Source organism: Bubalus kerabau, chromosome 11, assembly GCF_029407905.1.
Source record: "Bubalus kerabau isolate K-KA32 ecotype Philippines breed swamp buffalo chromosome 11, PCC_UOA_SB_1v2, whole genome shotgun sequence".
Classification (NCBI taxonomy): Eukaryota; Metazoa; Chordata; class Mammalia; order Artiodactyla; family Bovidae; genus Bubalus; species Bubalus kerabau.
This window is the reverse complement of record NC_073634.1, coordinates 90,228,343-90,248,483: the sequence shown is the minus strand read 5'-3', so window position 1 is coordinate 90,248,483 and position 20,141 is coordinate 90,228,343.

Here is a 20,141-nt window from a genome sequence, read left to right as displayed (position 1 = left end):
TACTTTTAAGTTAGAGAAGTTTTCTACTATCTATGTTTTTTTAATATTATATCTGTAGTTTGTACTTTGAAATAATTACCCAGTATTATTTTCCAGTTCATAATTGAGTAGTTAACCATTCAGTGCAATGACTTCTAGGATTTGCTTAAACCTTAGCATCATCTGCTGGATTCTTAAACTGCAGTAGAAAGCTAGTGTTATGTGAATAATTAATACATGTTCCACTCAAATATTAATTTCAGAAAAGAAAGTATAAACTTAATTGGTATATTTAATAGGTTTGAATCAATCTGCCTTTTTATTCCTTCCTCCCTCCAAAAAAGGCAAGATGTAACATGGAAGGAAATAAGTGATGCCCATCAGTCTTTTGGCTGTTTGTTAACACATTGTGTTGCGTGTTGGCTGACCACTGGCCTGTCCCATTGTCAGTTTTCTTCATTGTATAAATGGTAAAATAGTCGATTTAAAATTTTCTGTAATATGGGATCCTTCTCTATCTTTTAAATTATTGTTGTAAAGTTAATCCAGATTATATGGTCCTTAAACTTAGGCAACACAAAAATAGACGCTCTAGCTGGCATGGTCAGGTACGGGTGGAAGTTGGAAGCAAATTTTAGAATTCTACCTCCCATTAGCTGTGTGATACAAGCATTAACTTCCACCAACTAGGATCCGGTTTCTTCATCCGTTTAAAGGGAAACAGATTTTTGTCTAAAACATCTCAAAATCCTGATATTGAGTACTGCACAAGTGTTCAGTGATTTCAATAAAACTGTTCTTGTGTCAGTTCCTTGGTAACATTTGTGTTTCAATCCAGGAAGAAAAAACTAGAAAGTATTTCATAAATATTGTGTAGGGGTTCATGTGCTTTCTGCAGTTCTGGGGCTTTGTCGTGGCTATTCTAGCACAAGGTGTGGGAAACCGGTTCACTTGAAAGGTGATGCCCCAAAGCATCTGCTGAACTGCACACGGGTTTGTCAAACCAGGAGCAAGGGAGTTGAGCTTGGCTCACAGCCTCAGGCGAGCCACCTCTTGGGGGCTGAGTCTCCTGGCCCCTGTCAGACTGTCCTTGTTTTACAGACATTTACTGTCTGTAAATGCTCTTTCCTGGGGCAATCCCACTTCCCTTCACCTGTGCGTCCTTAAACTAACGAATTACTCATTGTGTCCCCACTGGTGATATAGTCATTCATTGAGCAAACTGCAGGCTCCCTGCCGGGCACTGTTCGGATGTCAGAGGCGGGGCAGAGGACAAAGCCGCCCCTGTGAGGTTTAGGTTTACCCCTCAGGAGGAAGCTGGGTGCCTAAGTAAAGCCCAGTTAGATGAGAATGCAGTTCTGGAGCCAAACCAGGGGAGACAGCCGTGGGGATGCTGGTGGAGGGGAGCATTTAGGAGTGTGGAGACACTGCTTTCCCTGGTGGAGGCGGGTTGGGATGAGTCTTCCCAACTGCTTTTTTTCTGCTTCATTGCACTGAGATTCCTTCCCTGTACTCCTATGAAGAATGTTCACTTAGAAGGCACAGATTTTAGCCACTTCCTGTCTTGGAGCTTGGGCGTCCCTCGAAGCTAGGTGGTAAAGAATCTGCCTGTCAATGCGGAAGACATAGATTCAGTCCCTGGGTGGGGAATCCCATGGACAGAGGAGCCTTGTGAGATATAGACCACAAAGTCACAAGAGACAACTATCTTATCACACAGCCTCCAAGGATTATGCCCTTGGAGTGGCTGGTGGATGCCATTGAATTTGTGCTGGCATTTGGAGTGGGTAGAAGTGTGTTCTATGTCCTGGAGAGGTCTCAGTGGAGAGCTTTGCTTTTTATCCCCAAAACACCATCAGATACTTCCAGGCAGCTGTGCTCTAAGGACCATCAACTATTAGCCTCCAAGCAGGCAGCCCAAGGTCATGTTTTCTCTTGTGATCCATCTATGCTGGCTGCCCCAGCCCTCAGATACACCCCCCATTGAGTTTACCTTGGGAGAATCTGAAACATTTGACATTGGGATGGACTTTATATGGTTCAAACCAGTGGTTTTCAACGCTGGTGGGCATTATAATAATCCATGGGCTTTAAAAAACCTGGTAACCTGGATCCCACTTTTCAGTTTCACTGCATGTGCTTTCTGATTGGGGTCCAGATGTACTGAGCCCCAGCACTTATGTAGGAGGCACATTTAATCACTCCTGATATCTGGGGTTCTGCTCCCTTGGTGTGGCCCAGCCTGGCTGCCATAACAGTGGTGGGAGCCTCCGCTTGCCTGCCAGGCATTGCCTGGGCTTAATCCAGCCTGAGGACTGGCTTCTTGCAGAGATGGTATTTATAAGCGCCCTTTGGCCAGGGAGGGGCTTCCCTGATAGCTCAGTTGTAAAGAATCTGCCTGCAATGTGGGAGACCTGGGTTTGATTTCTGGGTCAGGAAGATAGGCTGGAGAAGGGGTAGGGTACCCACTCCAGTATTCTTGGGTTTCCCTGGTGGCTCAGCTGGTAAAGAATCCACCTGCAATGCGGGAGACCTGGGTTCGATCCCTGGGTCAGGAAGATCCCCTGGAGAAGGGAAAGGCTACCCACTCCAGTATTCTGGCCTGCAGAATTCCATGGACTGTACAGGCCATGGGGTTGCAGAGAGTCGGACACGACTGAGCGACTTTCACTTTCCCTTTCTGGCCAGGGAGCTGTTCAGTAGGATTAAGATCCTGATAATGTCTTAACTGCAGAGCAAGATAATCCCAGCTCCTCAGTGAGTGACCACAGCTTTGAGGCACACAATTGCATGGCTTGGCCCGTTCAGACCAGCAAAGGCTTTGCTTGGACCCTATCCACCCCATCCCCTTCTGTAGAGGGGACTCCCCCTGCTGGTGTACTCTCGGCACAGCCATTCCCTGGAGTGGATTCAGTGACTACAACCAGCTTGTTCAGTTGTGTCTGATCCCATGGACTGCAGCACACTGGGCTTCCCTGGCCTTCACTAGCTCTCGGAGTTTGCTCAAAATTCATGTCCATGAATTTTAGGTCGATGATGCCTTCCAACCATCTCATCCTCTGTCACCCTCTTCTGCCTTCAGTCTTTCCCAGCATCAGTGTCTTTTCCAGTGAGTTGGCTCTTTGCATCAGGTGGCCATAGTATTGGAACTTCAGCTTCAGCATCAGACTTTCCAATGAATATTCAAGGTTGATTTCCTTTAGGATCGACTGGTTTGATCTTGCCGTCCAAGGGACTCTTAAGAGTTTCCTCCAACACTGTAGTTCGAAAGCAACAATTCCTCAGCGCACAGCCTTTATGGTCCAGCAATCACATCTGTACGTGACTACTGGACAAACCATAGTTTGGCTCTAAAGATTAAAGTGTGGCTCCAGCATGATGGCACCTGAAAACCTTCCTGCTTCAGACACCTCCCAGTGATAAACAAAAGTTAAATGGCTGCGGACTTCCTAAGAAAGGGAGATTCTCAGATGCTGGGAACAAAACAGTGACCCTGGGAGACTGCTTGGAAGAGCCCCATTGGTTTCTTTAAGGAACCAACAATTTCTCTTGTTGGTTCCTTACAGAAATCAGAGTAAAGGACCAAACACCCTTGGGTTAGCTGAGAGGGGTTGATCGGCACTAGGGGAGGAGTTAGAACCAAAACATCTGCACAAAGCAGGATGTTGAAATAGAAATAGAGTCTAATAATCCCACTAGCCCTGGGGAGAGGATGAGGGTGTTGATCTTTCTGGACTTTGAAAAAGGCAAAACCCTAGGTAGGCCTGCACCTCTCGGATTTGTGGTCTAGAAACTTGTGGGAGATGCATACCCTCAACCCAGCTGTGCATGGTTCCCACATAATAGAACATACAAGGAAGGGCTTCCCTGGCGGTCCAGTGGTTAAGAGTCCACCTTCCAATACAGGGGATGTGAGTTCGGTCCCTGGTCTGGGGAACTAAGATCCCATATGTGTCAGGGCAACTAAGCCTGTGTGCCATAGCTAGAGCGAAACTGGGGTACTGCAATTAAGACCCGATGCAGTCAAATAAAATAAAGTTAAATAAAATACTATTTAAAAAAAAAACATTCAAAGGAACAAGCCACATGACTGTAGGAACAATGGGTATAAAAATCTCAAGAATGTGGATTAATAAGATAATAAGTACTCTTGCCTGGAGAATCCCTTGTACAGAGGAGCCTGGTGAGCTACAGTCCATGGGGTTGCAGAGTTGGAACTGAGTGACTGACACACACATGTGATCAAAGGAAAAAGTGAATCAAACTGCAAAGAACAGAACTATAAAGAAATAACAGGCCAATTTTTAAAGAACCAGCTAGAATTTCTAAGAATACAACACTACTGGGATTCAAGCTCTTAGAGCTTTAAAAAATAGCCTGTTTAGAATGATTAGACATGGCTGATGAATTAGGATGTAGCTGTAAGGAATTACCTGAAAGCAGGTGGGAAGTTGGGAGGGACAGGAGACGTGGAGGGCAGGATGGAAGGACACCTTATTTCAAAAGGGAGTTCATACAGTGGGCAATGTCGAGGTAGTCATGTAACTTCCCGGAGTTGACTTGTCCTCATAATCAGAGTCCAAGGATGCCCATCCTCCCACATCCAGATGGTACCATCAGAGCAGGGTTCTGGGGCCAGTGTAGGCTGGCCAGGTGTGACCCATCACTGCTCGTGATGTGAGCAGGGCAAGTTTTGCAATTTGGCTGCACTCACCTGGGGACAAGCCAGGTGAGGGGTTGAGGCCAGGCGTGTAGCAGGGGAAGAGACATAGGGGACTGTTCCTGCACACAGGCCGGTGTGGAGACAGCAGGGCCCTCCAAGTTAGGGGGCTGGGGCTGAGTCTTCCTGGGTGTGGCCCTTGACCTGAGAGTTCAAGCTCTGCCTGAGGCTTCCTGTGACCCAGAGAAGGCCTCTAACTCTGCACCCTCTGAATCGGGTTGTGATGTGGCGGGCGGTGCTGCTATCCCTCCTGGCTCTGCAAGATGGAATCTGCTTTAGGAGTGGGTAGAGCCTTGGAAGGCTGGTTACCCCCTCCTCCCAACAGAGGCCACTGACGACCCTTGTTGCTCACAGTCAAAGTCCCATGACCACAGTCACCGTGGTCAGATGGCGTGAAAGGAGGATCTGGTTACTGCCAGCCAGAGCCAGGCTTAGGGCTTGCGTTTGGTTTGGGCAACGGAGGCCCTGCTTTTCCCCCAGGCCTTGGGGCTTAGGGTACAGAGGGTTTGGGGCTGCTGCAGCCACCTTTCAACCAGGAAGCAGGCCTGAATTGACAGTGCATCGCACACACGGGAAAAGAGAGCTGATTTTCAGAGAAACAGAGTGCTCATGACTTCATTTTCTGGATCCAGCCACGCCTGAAGTCCACACCCAAACTATTCCCTCAAGTAAGCCAATGTGTTCACAACAGCCCTGAGTTCCTGTGATCCACAATCACTCTGGGGCAGGGAGAATTAGATCCATTTTACAGATATAGCCTTGAGGCACAGGGAGGTCACCTGTCTTGCTGGGAACCACATAGATAAACAGTGGCTGACCAGGACTGGAACTCATGTGTCCTGGCCCCATGGCCACACTCCGTCCCTTTACCCCTTGGGAGTGATTGTTCTCCTTTATGAAGGACAGGCACCCAGGCCACCATGCTGGTCCCAAGAAGCACTTCTGGAGCCGTTCCTGCTGCTCAGGGACCTTGTCCAGCGGCCCGTGTCCTCGTCCTGCCTTCCCTGTGTACCTGGTGCGGTGAGCAGGCTGCACTCTGCCACTGTGGGCCTGTGGCCCGCCCCCCTGTTTGTAAGTCAGAGAAAGTCATCACCGGCCCAGGCTTTGGAGCCACTCTTGGCTGCCTTCTGCCTGAGTCCCGCAAATAAGCTCGCAGTGAAGCACCAGGAAGGTTGAATCCCAGGTTTGGTAATGGGAGCAGTGACCGCCCTCAAGGGGTGGAAAATGGGAAGTTTCCAGTTGCTTCCAGAAGGTGCCTAGAAGCCTGGCTGCCTGTGTGGGGTCTCGCTGTGCCTCCCCTTGGGGTGGAGAGCTTCTCCTGTGGGACCCCAGGGAGCCCCCCCAACGATGCGCTCCTGCTTGGGAAGGCCTGCAGGTGGGCGCCGGGGGGCCTCCCTCCTGCCAAGCCCGCTTCTGTCACGGCAGGGACAGCAGCAGCAAAGACTAGATTTAGAAACTGTCACCGTGAGAATTAGGCAACTCTGGTCCTGGTGTGTTTTTCAAACAGCTTTATGGAGATACAATTTCAGTGGTTTTCAGGATAGTCACAGAGTTGGGTAACATAACCCACTTTAGAAAGAGACCTCGTCCCCCATCAGCAGCCCCTCTCCACTTCCCCTCCGCCCCAGCCCCCCGGGAACCAGTGATCAGCAGTTCTGTCTCCTTAGGTTTGATGTGACATGGTTTTGAGACGCTCGGTAAACAGACGTTATTAATGGAAGAGTTACTGGATTTTATTTCTAAGACACATCACTTAGAATGTTAGAGGCAGCAAGGAGGGGATGGGTCTGCCTTGCAGAGAGAGATTTGATTTATATTTCAGAAAGCTCTTTTTCCCTTGGCACATTAGAAAAACATTTTGCATTAAAAAAAGATTCCTGACATTGTCGGGAAGGGGCCTTGGCTCACTGAAATGCCGGGTAGGCTGGCAGACCTTCATTCCATCCCTTCCTGGTTCATCAAACAATAACCGAGCCCTCCTCCCTCTACTGAGGGAGGGACGTACTGAAGGTCAGGGGTCAGAACACCAGGTCCTGGGGCCAAATCTGGTCCAATGCCTATTTTTTACAGACTCTGAGCTAAAAATGTTTAAAAATGTATCAAAGGAATAAAATTTCAGGATACATGGAAATGATGAAATCTCACCCACTGGATGTTTCCTCCAGCACACGGCCACGTGGCTTGTTTATGTGCCGCGACAGAGGTTGTGCTGTGTGTGGAGCTGAGATGTTTTCTCTCTGGCCCTTTCTAAAAAGTGTTTGATGACCTCTGAGTGAGGCAGGACCTTGCTCTTGAGGGATCCACGATCAAGTCAGGAAACGGGAAAGTGGTAGATGGTCAGTAGTGGTCAGCTTGAGCCAGCAAGTACCCACTTGGGAGTCGGTTAGTACATTTTCAGGAATTTTTTGAGTGTATTCACTTGCTAGGGCCACCACAACAAAGCACCCTGGACTGGATGGCTTGCACACAGATGTTTGCTTTCTCACAGTTTTGGAGGCTGGAAGTCCAAGATCTGGTTCTTGGCAGGTTTGGTTTCTCCTGAGGTCTCTCTCCTTAGCTGGCAAATGACTACCTTCTGACCGTGTGGTCCCATGGTTGTCCCTCAATCTGTGCGTGCGTTATTCTCTTCTTAAAAGGACACCAGTCAGATTGGGTCAGGGTCCACCCTTATGATCTCATGTAGCCTTCATTACTTCTGAGGTAATGGGGATTGGGACTTCAGCATACGAATTTTGGGCGAGGGGGCTCAATTCAACCCATAGCACTGAGTGTTGTTAATTACAGCCATTATTAAAAATTATTGTCGTTGTTCTGTTGCTAAGTCACGGCCAACTCTTTGCAACCCCAAGGACTGCAGCATGCCAGGTTTCCCTGTCTTCCACTATCTGCTGGAGTTTGCTCAAACTCATGTCCATTGAGTTGGTGATGCCATCCAACCATCTCATCCTCTGTCACCCCCTTCTCCTTCTGCCTTCAATCTTTTCCAGCATCAGGGTCTTTTCCAATGAGTCAGCTCTTCACATCAGGTAGCCAAAGTATTGGAGCTTCAGCTTCAGCATCAGTCTATCCAATGAATATTTAAGGTTGATTTCCTTTAGGATTGACTGGTTTGCTCTCCTTGCTGTCCAATGGATTCTCAAGAATCTCCTCCAGCATCACAGTTCGACCTTTGTTGGCAAAGTAATGTCTCTACTTTTTAACGTACTGTCTAGGTCTGTCATAGCTTTTCTTCCAAGGAGAAAGCATCTTTTAATTTCATGGCTGCAGTCACCATCTGCAATGATTTTGGAGCCCAAGAAAATAAAATCTGCCACTGTTTCCACTTTTTCTCCATCTATTTGCCATGAAGGGATGGGACCAGATGATATGATTTTAGTTTTTTTAATGTTGAGTTTTCAGCCAGCTTTGTCACTCTCCTCTTTCACCTTCGTCAAGAGGCTCTTTAGTTTCTCTTTGCTTTCTGGCATTAGAGTGGTATCATCTGCATATCTGAGGTTGTTGATATTTCTCCCGGCAATCTTGATTCCATTGTGATTCATCCAGCCCAGCATTTCGAATGATACACTCTGCGTATGGGGGCTTCCCAGGAGGTGCTAGTGATAAAGACCCCGCCTGCCAGTGCAGGAGGCATACGAGACTCAGGTTCAATCCCAGGGTCAGGAAGATCCCCTGGAGGAGGTCATGGCAACCACTCCAGTATTCTTGCCTGGAGCATCCTGTGGACAGAGGAGCCTGGTGGGCTACAGTCCACAGGGTTGCAGAGTTGGTACAATTGAAGTGACTTAGCATGTACTCACGCTCTCTGCACATAACTAAGCAGGGTGACAATATACAGCCTTGACATACTTTTTTCTCAATTTTGAACCAGTCCATTGTTCCATGTTTGGTTCTAACTGTTGCTTCTTAATATGCATACAGGTTTCTCAGGAGGCAGGTAAGGTGGTCTGGTATTCCCATCTCTTTAAGAATTTTCCACAGTTGGTTTTGATTCACATAGTCAAAGGCTTTAGCATAGTCAGTGAAGCAGAAGTATGTGTTTTTCTGGAATTTCCTTGTCTTTTCTATGATCCAGTGGATGATTACAATTTGGTTTCTGGTCCCTCTGCCCTTTCTAAATCCAGCTTGAACATCTGGAAGTTCATGGTTCACGTACTATTGAAGCCTAGCTTGAAGGATTTTGAGCATTACCTTGCTAGTTTGTGAAATGAGCACAATTGTGCGGTAGTTTGAGCATTCTTTGGAATTGCCTTTCAGATTGGAATGAAAACAGACCTTTTCCAGTCCTGTGGCCACTGCTGAGTTTTCCCAATTTGCTGGCATATTGAGTGCAGCACTTTAACAGTATCATCCTTTAGATTTTGAAATAGCTCAGCTGGAATTCCATCACCTCTACTAGCTTTGTTTGTAGTGATGCTGACTAAGTCCCACTTGACTTCACGCTCCAGGATGTCTGACTCTAGATGAGTGACCACACCATTGTGATTATCTGGGTCATTAAGACCTTTTTTGTACAGTTCTTCTGTGTATTCTTGCCACCTTTTCTTAATTTCTTCTGCTTCTGTTAGGTCCTTGCTATTTCTGTCCTTTATTGTGCCCATCTTTACAAAAAAGTTTCCCTTAGTATCTGCAATTTTCTTGAAGGGATCTCTCGTCTTTCCCACCCTATTGTTTTCTCTATTTCTTTGCATTGTTCCCTTAAGAAGGCTTTCTTATCTCTCCTTGCAATTCTTTGGAACTCTGCATTCAAATGGGTATATCTTTCCCTTTCTCCTTTGCCTTTTGTGTCTCTTCTTTTCTCAGCTATTTGTAAGGCCTCCTCAGACAACTACTTTGCTCTCTTGCCTTTCTACTAAAAGTTAGATTACATAAGCTTGCAATTAAATAAATTATATTAAAGAGAAGCATGATCAATATTCAAGAGTCTATCTTAATACATGTTACTATCATTTTCCATACGTCTCGGGCTCTCTACTTTTGTTGCATATTACTGGGCATCTCTTTCCAATTCCATGACCAGTGACATCACTTTGGTAGCTCAGAATCAGCTTTTGGTATTTACACCATGGAAACTGATACATGCTGCAATTCAGGGTCCCCTCCCATAGAGCCAGCTGTGACCTCTTCTGGCACAGCAATGACAAAGGGCACTAGGCACCGAGGCAGCGGTCACCCCAGGCCTTGTGTGGGTCTGGGGATCGGGGGTGATGGCAGAGGTGGTGCGTGAGCCACCTGGTGGGAGAGAAGAGAGGAGTCTGAAGGGGTGGGGCAGGCCCTGGAGCGCCAGGCTAAGGGGGGGTCTACTTGCCCCAGCGGTCAGGTCACGGGGAGCCATGGAAAGATATGGAGCCAGCCGGAGGGGGACAGACTAGGGTGGCGAGGGGGTTGCTGTCTGTCGGTGGGTTTGTGGTAGTGCCTGTGGGTGAAGTGTGGACACAGGGCTCCGTGACTTGCTTCCTCCGTGTCCTCTGCAGGTGGAAGGCCTCCACGACGCCAGCTGACAGGCTACATCCTCCCATTAGTTCCGAAATCTCTTAACAGGAGACTCAGCCTTCCATCTCCAAGTCGAGCTGGGGCTGGAAATTGCCTAAATGTCAAGCAGAAGGGGAATGGTTAAAATAAATCACGGGGTATGGACCCAGTGGAGTACTAACTAGTCATTACACATGGTAAATATGAAGGCTGTGTTGCAATGCGGGAAGCTGGTTCCAGAGTAATGGGAGATGAAAGAGCTGAACAGAAAATTATATGTGCCTGGTGGTTACAGTGACATAAGTGATCTAGAAATATGGGTCCATCTGGATAAAGACAGGGTATCACAAATGGAGAAGTGAAATCAGAGTGGTGGGAGGGAGAGCCGTTTGGCTTTCTGTTCTGCGTTTCTGCTTTAGTTTTCGATTGAAGAGCAGTTGCAGCAAGGAAGGGCCACATCTACCAGGTGGATGGCCGTTTTGGCCCCCAAGGAGCTTAGGGCAGAGGGCCCAGCCCCGGAGCTGTGGCGGGAAGTGCTGGCCATGTGGAGGCTGAGGACCCCAGGTTGCCGCTTGCTGGGCTGCATTGGTGACTCCTGTGTGTACCCTCTCCTCTGCTTGGGCCTCTCGATGCTGCTCAGAAGGTTCTGGATCTGGCTGGGACCCGGGAGCCTGCTGCTTCTGTCACAAGGGCTGGCTGGGGGAGGATTGGGGATGCTCTGAAGCCTCTTTCAGTTGAGAGAACTGAGCCCGGCTAAGTCCCACTCCGCTGTGTGCAGACTGAGCTCACAGGAGTTCAGTCTGCAGATGGCAGAGCCTGACTTAAGGCAGCACCCTCTGTCCCCACCACCCCTACTGGGTCCCCCTCAGGGCTTCAGACAGCTGGTGCCAGCCAGCCATGCTCTGCGATGCCCTTTGTGGGCTGTGCTAGGATGGCGTCCCTTTGCTCGTAGGGTCTCTCCGGGGTCACTGCCAGCCCCTTCTGGGCAGGACCCATCTCCTTCACATCCCTGGTTGCTGCCAGCAGAGGCAGCTAGAAGATAGATTGTGACGAGACTGAATGGGGGGAGACTGGGGTCCGGGAGCACTGAGTTAGGGTCCTGTGTTCCAAGGTCACAGAGACCGAGTGTGATCGTCTCCGGAAGTGGGGAGTAGGGGGCCGGGGAGGAGCCCCCTCCATGCACCTGGGAAGGATAGAGCAGGAGGGAGTTGGGGAGCTAGTCCAGGGTCAGAAACACTAAGCCCAGGCGAGGCAGACCTAGCCGTCCAGAGGAGGGGTGAGGCCTGGGGCTGGGAGGCCATTAATCCCAGCCCTGCTGTGTACCCTTGCTGGTCCAGGCACCGGGGACACTGGGCCCTGGCGCAGAGCGTGTGCTGGTGGGGAGACAGAAAGCCCGCCTATCCGGGACTCACTGCCCTGCCGTACGTCAGGCAGTGGTTGCACTCTGGACAAGACCAGGTCAGGAGCGGGGCGCCAGGAAGGCAATGTGCTCTTTGCAGTGTGTGGTCAGCGAAGGGCACGCTCCCAGGAACAGGAGGAGGAGTTGGGGGACACAGAACGTGCTTAAAGGAAGGAAGCACGTTTCTGGTGGCCGCCAGACAAGTGCCAAGGCCCTGTGGCAGGAACCTCCGTTGTCTTTGCGCGGTCAGAGCACAACGAGGGGTGGGAGACGGGGCCAGGTCAGTGGGCGGAGTGGGAGGGGGTGTCTGTGCGTGGAGGGTTGCGTGGGGCCTTGCAAGCCCGGGGAAAGAGTTTGGGTTTTGTTCTCTGTTATGGGATGAGGAGCGTGGGGAGTTTGGGATCAGTCTTCCATTGTCAAAGAAGCACTCTTGTTTCTCTGTGTCAGCCATCAGCCGGGATGTCCTGGTGGAGGCCAGAGACCCGTTCAGAGGCAGTTGCAGGTGCCCAGGTGACGCGATGTGACCTGCTCGGGTGGGGAGGGCAGCAGAGGGGTGGCGGGCGTGGCCACATCCTGTCTGAATTTTGAAGACAAAGCAGATGGGATTAGCTCCAGGGCCATCTGGTGTGGTGTGAGCTGGGAGTCAGAGGAAGTAGCCAGAGCAGGGCGCCCAGAGGGACACACGAGAGGCCTGTTCTGGGCAGGTTACCTTTGAGGTGCCTACTAGGTCACAAGCAGGTGGGCTTCCCCCGTGGCTTAGTGGTAAAAAGTCTGCCTGCAATGCAGGAGAGACAGGTTCAATCCCTGGGTCAGGAAGATCCCCCGGAGGAGGAAATGGCAATCCACTCCAGTATTCTTGCCTGGAGAATCCCCATGGACAGAGGAGCCTGGTGGGCTAGAGTCCATGGGATTGCAAGTGACTTAGCACACGCGCAAGCAGGAGCTGGACAGGCAGGTGAGAAGGTGGGGCCGGAGCTCAGGGAAGAGGCCTGACTAAGCTGGAGACAGCCCTTTGGGGGGCTTTGATGGGTAGGTAGGATCTGAAGTCAGGAAGCAGGTATAGACAAGGGGAGAGGAGGCTGAGGGCTGCCCCATGAGGCTGGAAAAGGGGCCGAAGGAGGAGGGCAGCCGGGGCGGCCAGGGGAGGCTGGGGGAGGGGTTGCAGGAGGCAGGTTGCAGGAGGAGGGGTGTGGCTTGCAGAGGGCGAGGGGGACACGCCAGGTCCCCAGGGCGGAGGGGCAGGCGGCTGCAGGCCCTGAAGGCCTGCACCTGCTCCCTGGGGTGCTTTCCTGCTCCCCCCTCTCTGTGGGTGCCCCTGGCTATTGCTGGGAGCAGCAGTGAGTCTGTCCCCCCACAGGGCACCTCTGCCCCGACTTGACCCAGGCCCAGCCCTCCGGGTCCCACCAGCCTCTGCTATTCGATGTGTGGTCAGCAGGGCTGCATGGCTCGTGGACACCGTGGATCTCCACGCGTTTTCCCCTTGCCCAGTGGGCCCCTGCTTGTCTGGAGACTCAAGAATCCGCATTCCTAGGAAGCGAGCTGTTTGGGCCCGAGTGGTCTCACCTGGGGCGGGAGGGCTGCGGGGAGGACAGGGTGGGTGGGCAGGGTTGGCCTTCATGACCCGTCAGCCAGCGCTGCCAGGGCACCAGGCAGGGGTTGGGTCGGGGCTTGGGTCCCCAGGAAGTTTCCCAGGCCCTGGGCTGGGTTTCTTTGTCCTTCCTGGATCTTGTCCTTGGAAGGGCGACATCCCTTCCTGTCCACCGGCTCACTTCTCCCTGCTCTGTCCATCTGGCCCTCTGCAGTTTCCACCAACTTCCCCACCCCACCATCCCTGCCTCAGTTTTCCCCGCAGTCTGGCTTCTTCCCCACCTCACCCCCGACACTATGTCCCCTAGACACTGGGCCTTTGCTTTCTTTTCCCTAACGTTGATACGTCGTGTCGCTCAGCTGGTGAAGAATCCGCCCACAATGCAGGAGACCTGGGTTCAATTCCTGGGTCAGCAAGATATACTGGAGAAGGGATAGGCCACTCACTCCAGTATTCTTGGGCTTCCCTAGTAGGCTCAGCTGGTAAAGAATCTGCCTGCAATGCAGGAGACCTGGCTTCAATCCCTGGGTTGGGAAGATCCCCTGGAGAAGGGAACGGCTCCCCACGCCGGTATTCCGGCCTGGAGAATTCCATGGACTGTATAGTCCATGGGGTCTCAAAGAGTTGGACACGACTGAGCGACTTTCACGCACTATTCCAAGCACTTTTTATATACTGACTCACTCGCTCCTCACAACATCCCTTTACAAGTGAGGGAATGGAGGCCCAGAAAGGTTAAGTCACTTCCCAAAGATCAGTTCAGTCAGTCATAACTTTCTTTCCAAGGAGTAAGCGTCTTTTAATTTTATGGGTGCAGTCACCATCTGCAGTGGCTTTGGAGCCCCCAGAAATAAAGTCTGCCACTGTTTCCACTGTTTCCCCATCTATTTGCCATAAAGGGATGGGACCGGATGCTAAGATCCTAGTTTTCTGAATGCTGAGCTTCAAGCCAGCTTTTTCCTGAAGGTCGCACAGCCAGTAAGGGGAGGAGCTGGCATTTGAGCCGGGGGCAGCCCAGCTCCATGGCTCTGAACTTTCAAGTCTGTTGTGTGCTGCCCGCTTGTGGCCCCTTCAATTCTAACCTGTGTCCTCTGGGCTCTGCTCTGGGGGTCCCTCCTCGGTGCCCTTTGCCTCCCCCACCCCACCCCTCCCCGTGCCCTCTCCTGTCTCTTGCAGGGTTTTTCCCCAGGCCGTCTGCACGCCTGTCTGTGGAGTCGAAACTCTCACCTCAACGCAGGTTCTCGAGTTCCAGACCTAACATGCAAGTAGACATCTCTGCTTGGGTGTTCCACTGCCACTCCCCAAGTTACATCCCTAGGATGCTCACCATCTGCAGCTTCCTCACTCGACGAACTCCCAACTCTCCAGGTCAGAGATCCAAGCTGCTGGAGCGGCTCTTCCTGCTGTGGCCAGGAGGGGGAGCCTTCCCCGCCACCGTCTCCCTCATCTGCACCCTCGTCCGCACAGCACCATCCTGGGCAATCAGTCCCAGAGGCTCCCAGGCAGCCCCTCCTAGTGGAGATCCCAGCCATCCCTCCTGGGTTATGGCTGCACTCATGCTCACGGTTCCCCCACTCTCAGTTCATTTCAGTTCAGTCACTCAGTTGTGTCCGACACTTTGCGACCCCGTGAACTCCAGGCCTCCTTGTCCATCCACCAACTCCTGGGGTCTACCCAAACCCATGCCCATTGAGTTGGTGATGCCATCCAACCATCTCATCCTCTGTCGTCCCCTTCTCCTCCCGCCTTCAATCTTTCCCAGCATCAGGGTCTTTTCAAATGAGTCAGTTCTTCGCATCAGGTGGCCAGAGTACTGGAGCTTCAGCTTTAACATCAGTCCTTCCAATGAATATTTAGAACTGATTTACTTTAGGATGGGCTGGTTTGATCTCCTTGCAGTCCAAGGGACTCTCAAGAGTCTTATCCAACACTACAGTTCAGAAGCATCAATTCTTTGGCGCTCAGCTTTCTTTATAGTCCAAATATCACATCCATCCATGACTACTGGAAAAACCAGACCTTTGTTGGCAAAGTAACGTCTCTGCTTTTTAATACGCTGTCTAGGTTGGTCATAACTTCTCTTCCAAGGAGTAAGCATCTTTTTATTTCATGGCTGCAGTCACCATCTGGAGTGATTTTGGAGCCGCCCAAAAAATAGTCTTCCCCTGCTGTGCCCTCCTCCAGTCCGTTTTCCACGTAGCCTCCAGGTGATCTGTTAGAAAGCTGATGAAAGGATGGGCCTCCCTTGCCCTCGAACTGCCGGAGTCCAGGCACCTGCTGGCTTCACCCCATCTGACCAGACTGAGGCTCAGGGCTTCTGGACCTCAGCACCTGTCCAGCAGGTCACTTTCCCATGGTGCTACTCAGACACCGTGGGGCTGGGCTTGGGGTTGCCTCTGTGTGCCTCTGTGTGCCTGTGGCTCTGAGTGTTTATAATACAGAATGGTACCTGTCTGTCCCTTTCTTGACCCCCCCTCCAATCCCTCGGGTAGTGAGTACCCTGAGGGCAGGGATGGGGGCCATGTGCCCTGGTACCACCAGATATCATCGGGCACAGGTCTGGCGTTCTGGATTCTCTTGAATGTTTGTTGAATGAATGAATGAGAGAGTGAGTGACTGACCTGGGGGAACTGCTGTCTGTGACTCAGTAGCGAGTTGGGGAGCACACACACGGTAGGGGTTAAGTGAGATAATGGTTGGGTCTCTTTCTCCGCACCGTCCCTCCTCATGAACGCTGAGTGCTAAGTCACTTCAGTCGTGTCCAACTCTGTGCGACCCCTTGGACTGTAGCCCGCCAGGCTCCTCGGTCCATGGGATTCTGCAGGCCAGAATACTGGAGTGGGTTGCCAGACCCTCTTCCAGGGGATCTTCCCCACCCGGGGATCGAACCTACATCTCTTATGTCTCTTGCATTGGCAGGTGGGTTCTGTACCACTAGCGCCACTTGGGAAGCCCGTCTCCCCGCTTACCCTCGGGGCTAACCTGCATCCTCAGATGCTGTAGATGTCTCTGCCTTCCCTCCCCTGCACTCACAGGGCCTTTTGGAGACTGTCCTGTGAGCAGAGCTTCAAGCCTTTAAAGCCAGGGACCTGAACTTCCTTCCGCAGGTGTCTTCAAGCTCCTTGGCCGTGCACCCTTCTGAGGACTCAGAATGCAGACCAGCCAGCGCTCGAGACCTCGGGTTCAGGGGTCAGTGGTCAGTGGCTAACGTTCAATTTCTTTTTTAGAATAAATGTATTTATTGTTAGTTGTGCTGGTCTTCGTTGCTGTGGGGGCTTTTCTCTAGGACTGGTGAGCAGGGACTACTCTCTAGTTGCCGTGCAGGGGCTTCTCATCGAGGTGGCTTCTTTCGTGGAGCTGGGGGGCGGTAGGATGCGCGGGCTTCAGTAGTTGCAAAACGCAGGTGGGTTCAGTCGTTGCGGTTCCCGGGCTCTGGAGCGCAGGCTCAGTAGCGCACTGTTGCTCCGTGGCATGTGGGATCTTCCCAGACCAGGTATCCAACCTGCATCCCCTGTGTCGGCAGACGGATTCCTGTCCACTGTACCACCAGGGAAGTCCTCAGTTTATTTCTTTTTCAGTTTCTCTTGGAACTTGGGCTTGTCCAGATGTTCACGTGATATGGTGGCAACTGGGCTTTAGGAAGCTGCTGGCAGAGTAGCATTTGGCATCCCTCTGGTTCTAGAGGTTTCCAGAGCCTTGGGGCAGGGCTCCAGCTGCAGAGAGCTGCCTGCCTTCCTGTTTTTAATATCCAGTGAAGTGGAAGGCACTCAGTCGTGTCCAACTCTTTGTGACCCCTGGACCATACAGTCCATGGAATTCTCCAGGCCAGAATACTGGAGTGGGTAGCCTATCCCTTCTCCAGGGGATCTTCCCAACCCAGAGATCGAACCCAGGTCTCCCACATTGCAGGCAGATTCTTTACTAGCTGAGCCACAAGAGAAGCCCTTTTAATAGCCAGTTCTGGAGAAGGAAATGGCAATCCACTCCAGTATTCTTGCCTGAAGAATCCCATGGACGGAGGAGCCTGGTGGGCTACAGTCCACAGGGTCGCAAAGAGTAGGACACAACTGAGCAACTTCACTTCACTTCACTTTCAGTTCAGTTCAGTCGCTCAGTTGTGTCCGACTCTTTGCGACCCCATGAATTGCAGCACCCCAGGCCTCCCTGTCCATCACCAACTCCTGGAGTTCACTCAAACTCACGTCCATCAAGTCAGTGATGCCACCCAGCCATCTCATCCTCTGTCATCCCCTTCTCCTCCTGCCCCCAATCCCTCCCAGCATCAGAGTCTTTTCCAATGAGTCAACTCTTCACATGAAGTGGCCAATGTACTGGAGTTTCAGCTTTAGTATCATTCTTTCCAAAGAATACCCAGGACTGACCTCCTTCAGAATGGACTGGTTGGATCTCCTTGCAGTCCAAGGGACTCTCAAGAGTCTTCTCCAACACCGCAGTTCAAAAGCATCAATTCTTGGGCGCTCAGCCTTCTTCACAGTCCAACTCTCACATCCATACATGACCACAGGAAAAACCATAGCCTTGACTAGACAGACCTTTGTTGGCAAAGTAATGTCTCTGCTTTTCAATATGCTATCTAGGTTGGTCATAACTTTCCTTCCAAGGAGTAAGTGTCTTTTAATTTCATGGCTGCAATCACCATCTGCAGTGATTTTGGAGCCCAAAAAAACAAAGTCTGACAATGTTTGCACTGTTTCCCCATCTATTTCCCATGAAGTGATGGGACCAGATGCCATGATCTCATCTCACACGCTAGTAAAGTAATGCTCAAAATTCTCCAAGCCAGGCTTCAGCAATACGTGAACCGTGAACTTCCAGATGTTCAAGCTGGTTTTAGAAAAGGTGGAGGAACCAGAGATCAAATTGCCAACATCCGCCGGATCATCGAAAAAACAAGAGAGTTCCAGAAAAACATCTATTTCTGCTTTATTGACTATGCCAAAGCCTTTGACTGTGTGGATCACAATAAACTGTGGAAAATTCTTCAAGAGATGGGAATCCCAGACCACCTGACCTGCCTCTTGAGAACTTTGTATGCAGGTCAGGAAGCAACAATTAGAATTGGACATGGAACAACAGACTGGTTCCAAATAGGAAAAGGAGTACGTCAAGGCTGTATATTGTCACTCTGCTTATTTAACTTCTATGCAGAGTACATCATGAGAAACGCTGGGCTGGAAGAAGCACAAGCTGGAATCAAGATTGCCAGGAGAAATATCAATAACCTCAGATATGCAGGTGACACCACCCCTATGGCAGAAAGTGAAGAGAAACTAAAAAGCCTCTTGCTGAAAGTGAAAGAGGAGAGTAAAAAAGTTGGCTTAAAGCTAACATTCAGAAAACTAAGATCATGGCATCTGGTCCTATCACTTCAAGTCATGGAGAAATTTTAAGGTCTCTACTTCTTTTGGGGAGCTTCCCTGGTGGCTCAATGGTAAGAAATCTGCCTGCAATGCAGGAGACCCAGGTTTGATCCCTGGGTCGGGAAGATCCCCTGGAGGAGGAAATGGCAACCCACTCTAGTATTCTTACCTGGGAAATCCCATGGACGGAGGAGCCTGGTGGGCTACAGTCCATGAGGTTGTAAAAGTTGGACATGACTTAGTGACTAAACCATTGCCACCATCACCACTTTGTTTTGAATAGAAGCTTCCAGAAATATTCATATCTTTGCTTCTATAGAATCCAGAAAGTGGTCTTAGCCCAGAGGAGGTCAGCTGGTGGACTGGGATCACCTAGGAGATGACTTCCGACGTTATGCCCTGCTCACTAGATCCTGCCCTTGAGTCCTCTGGGGGTGAGGGCTGGGCAGCCTGGATACCCCTGCTCTCTAGTGGGGATGGGGGTGGGATGAGGGTCTCGGGGGGCTTGTGATGTCATCCTGAGGAATCTGAACTCTGTCCCTAAACCCTGGGGAGTGACACGCTCAGGTGTGCATTTCAGAAAGTTCAAGGGTCATGGACAAGAGCTGCATCTTTCAGTCTTCTGCTCATTTCACAGAGGCCTGGTGTCCACCCCACAGGCAGGGTGTCCTGGCATCAGCCATCACTCTTGCCACACCCGATATATTCCAGTGTTTTCTATCCTATTCTCTCTGATCTGTTTTTCTGACAGTGCTGTTTGCAACCCTCCCCATTGATTTCCTGTCTCCCTGGAAGTTTTTAATCTGCAGTTTGAACAGCGATGGATTGGAGAGAGGGAGATGGGGGTAGGAGGCAGGGTGGAGGCTGCTGTCATGGTCTAGCCTGCGGGGACATGGGTCCGGGCCCTGATCAAACAGAGCGAAGGTTCCGCGCTGCAGGCTTTGGCCCCCCCAGGGCGTTCTCAGCTCGCTCGGGTGACGTGGGGCAGCTCCTGAAGCAACAAGAAGGGCCTTGTGATTGGGCTGAGTACGGGATCCAGAAGATGTGGTTTCATAACTCAGACAGGCTGCGTGGTGTCTGAAAGTCATTTCATTAAATGTCGAGTGGAATCAAAATAGAAATTACATCTTTGGGACAAAGCCCATTGAGCCAGGAGCCAGGCATTCTGAATTGGAACCAGAATAGTCTACTGGAGGCTGGGACTGGGGGTCCATAGCAGCCGTATCTGAAGGCCAGCATCTCCCCCGGGGGCTTCTGTGACTCCCCAGCTGTGGCAGGTGGTCCTGGAGCCCAGCTGCCTTGCAGTAATTGGAGGCTGCCTGGGGGGGCCAATGATGCCAGCTTGCCTTGTCATACTCTCTTTTTTTTTTTTTTTTTTTGTCATACGCTCTTAAGGCACCTGTGCTGAGCTAAACAGTTACCTGTGTTATTGCTGATCCCCTCCCATCATCTGGGATGCTTCTTCCATTTGAGAACACTGAGGCTCAGGGAGGGCAAGGTATTGGCCTGAGGTCACACAGCTCATAAAGGCAGAAGGGGTTTGAACTCCAGGGTGGCTCCCACGCCCACCTTCCTTTCTGTGTCCTGGGCTGCCTCTCTCCACTT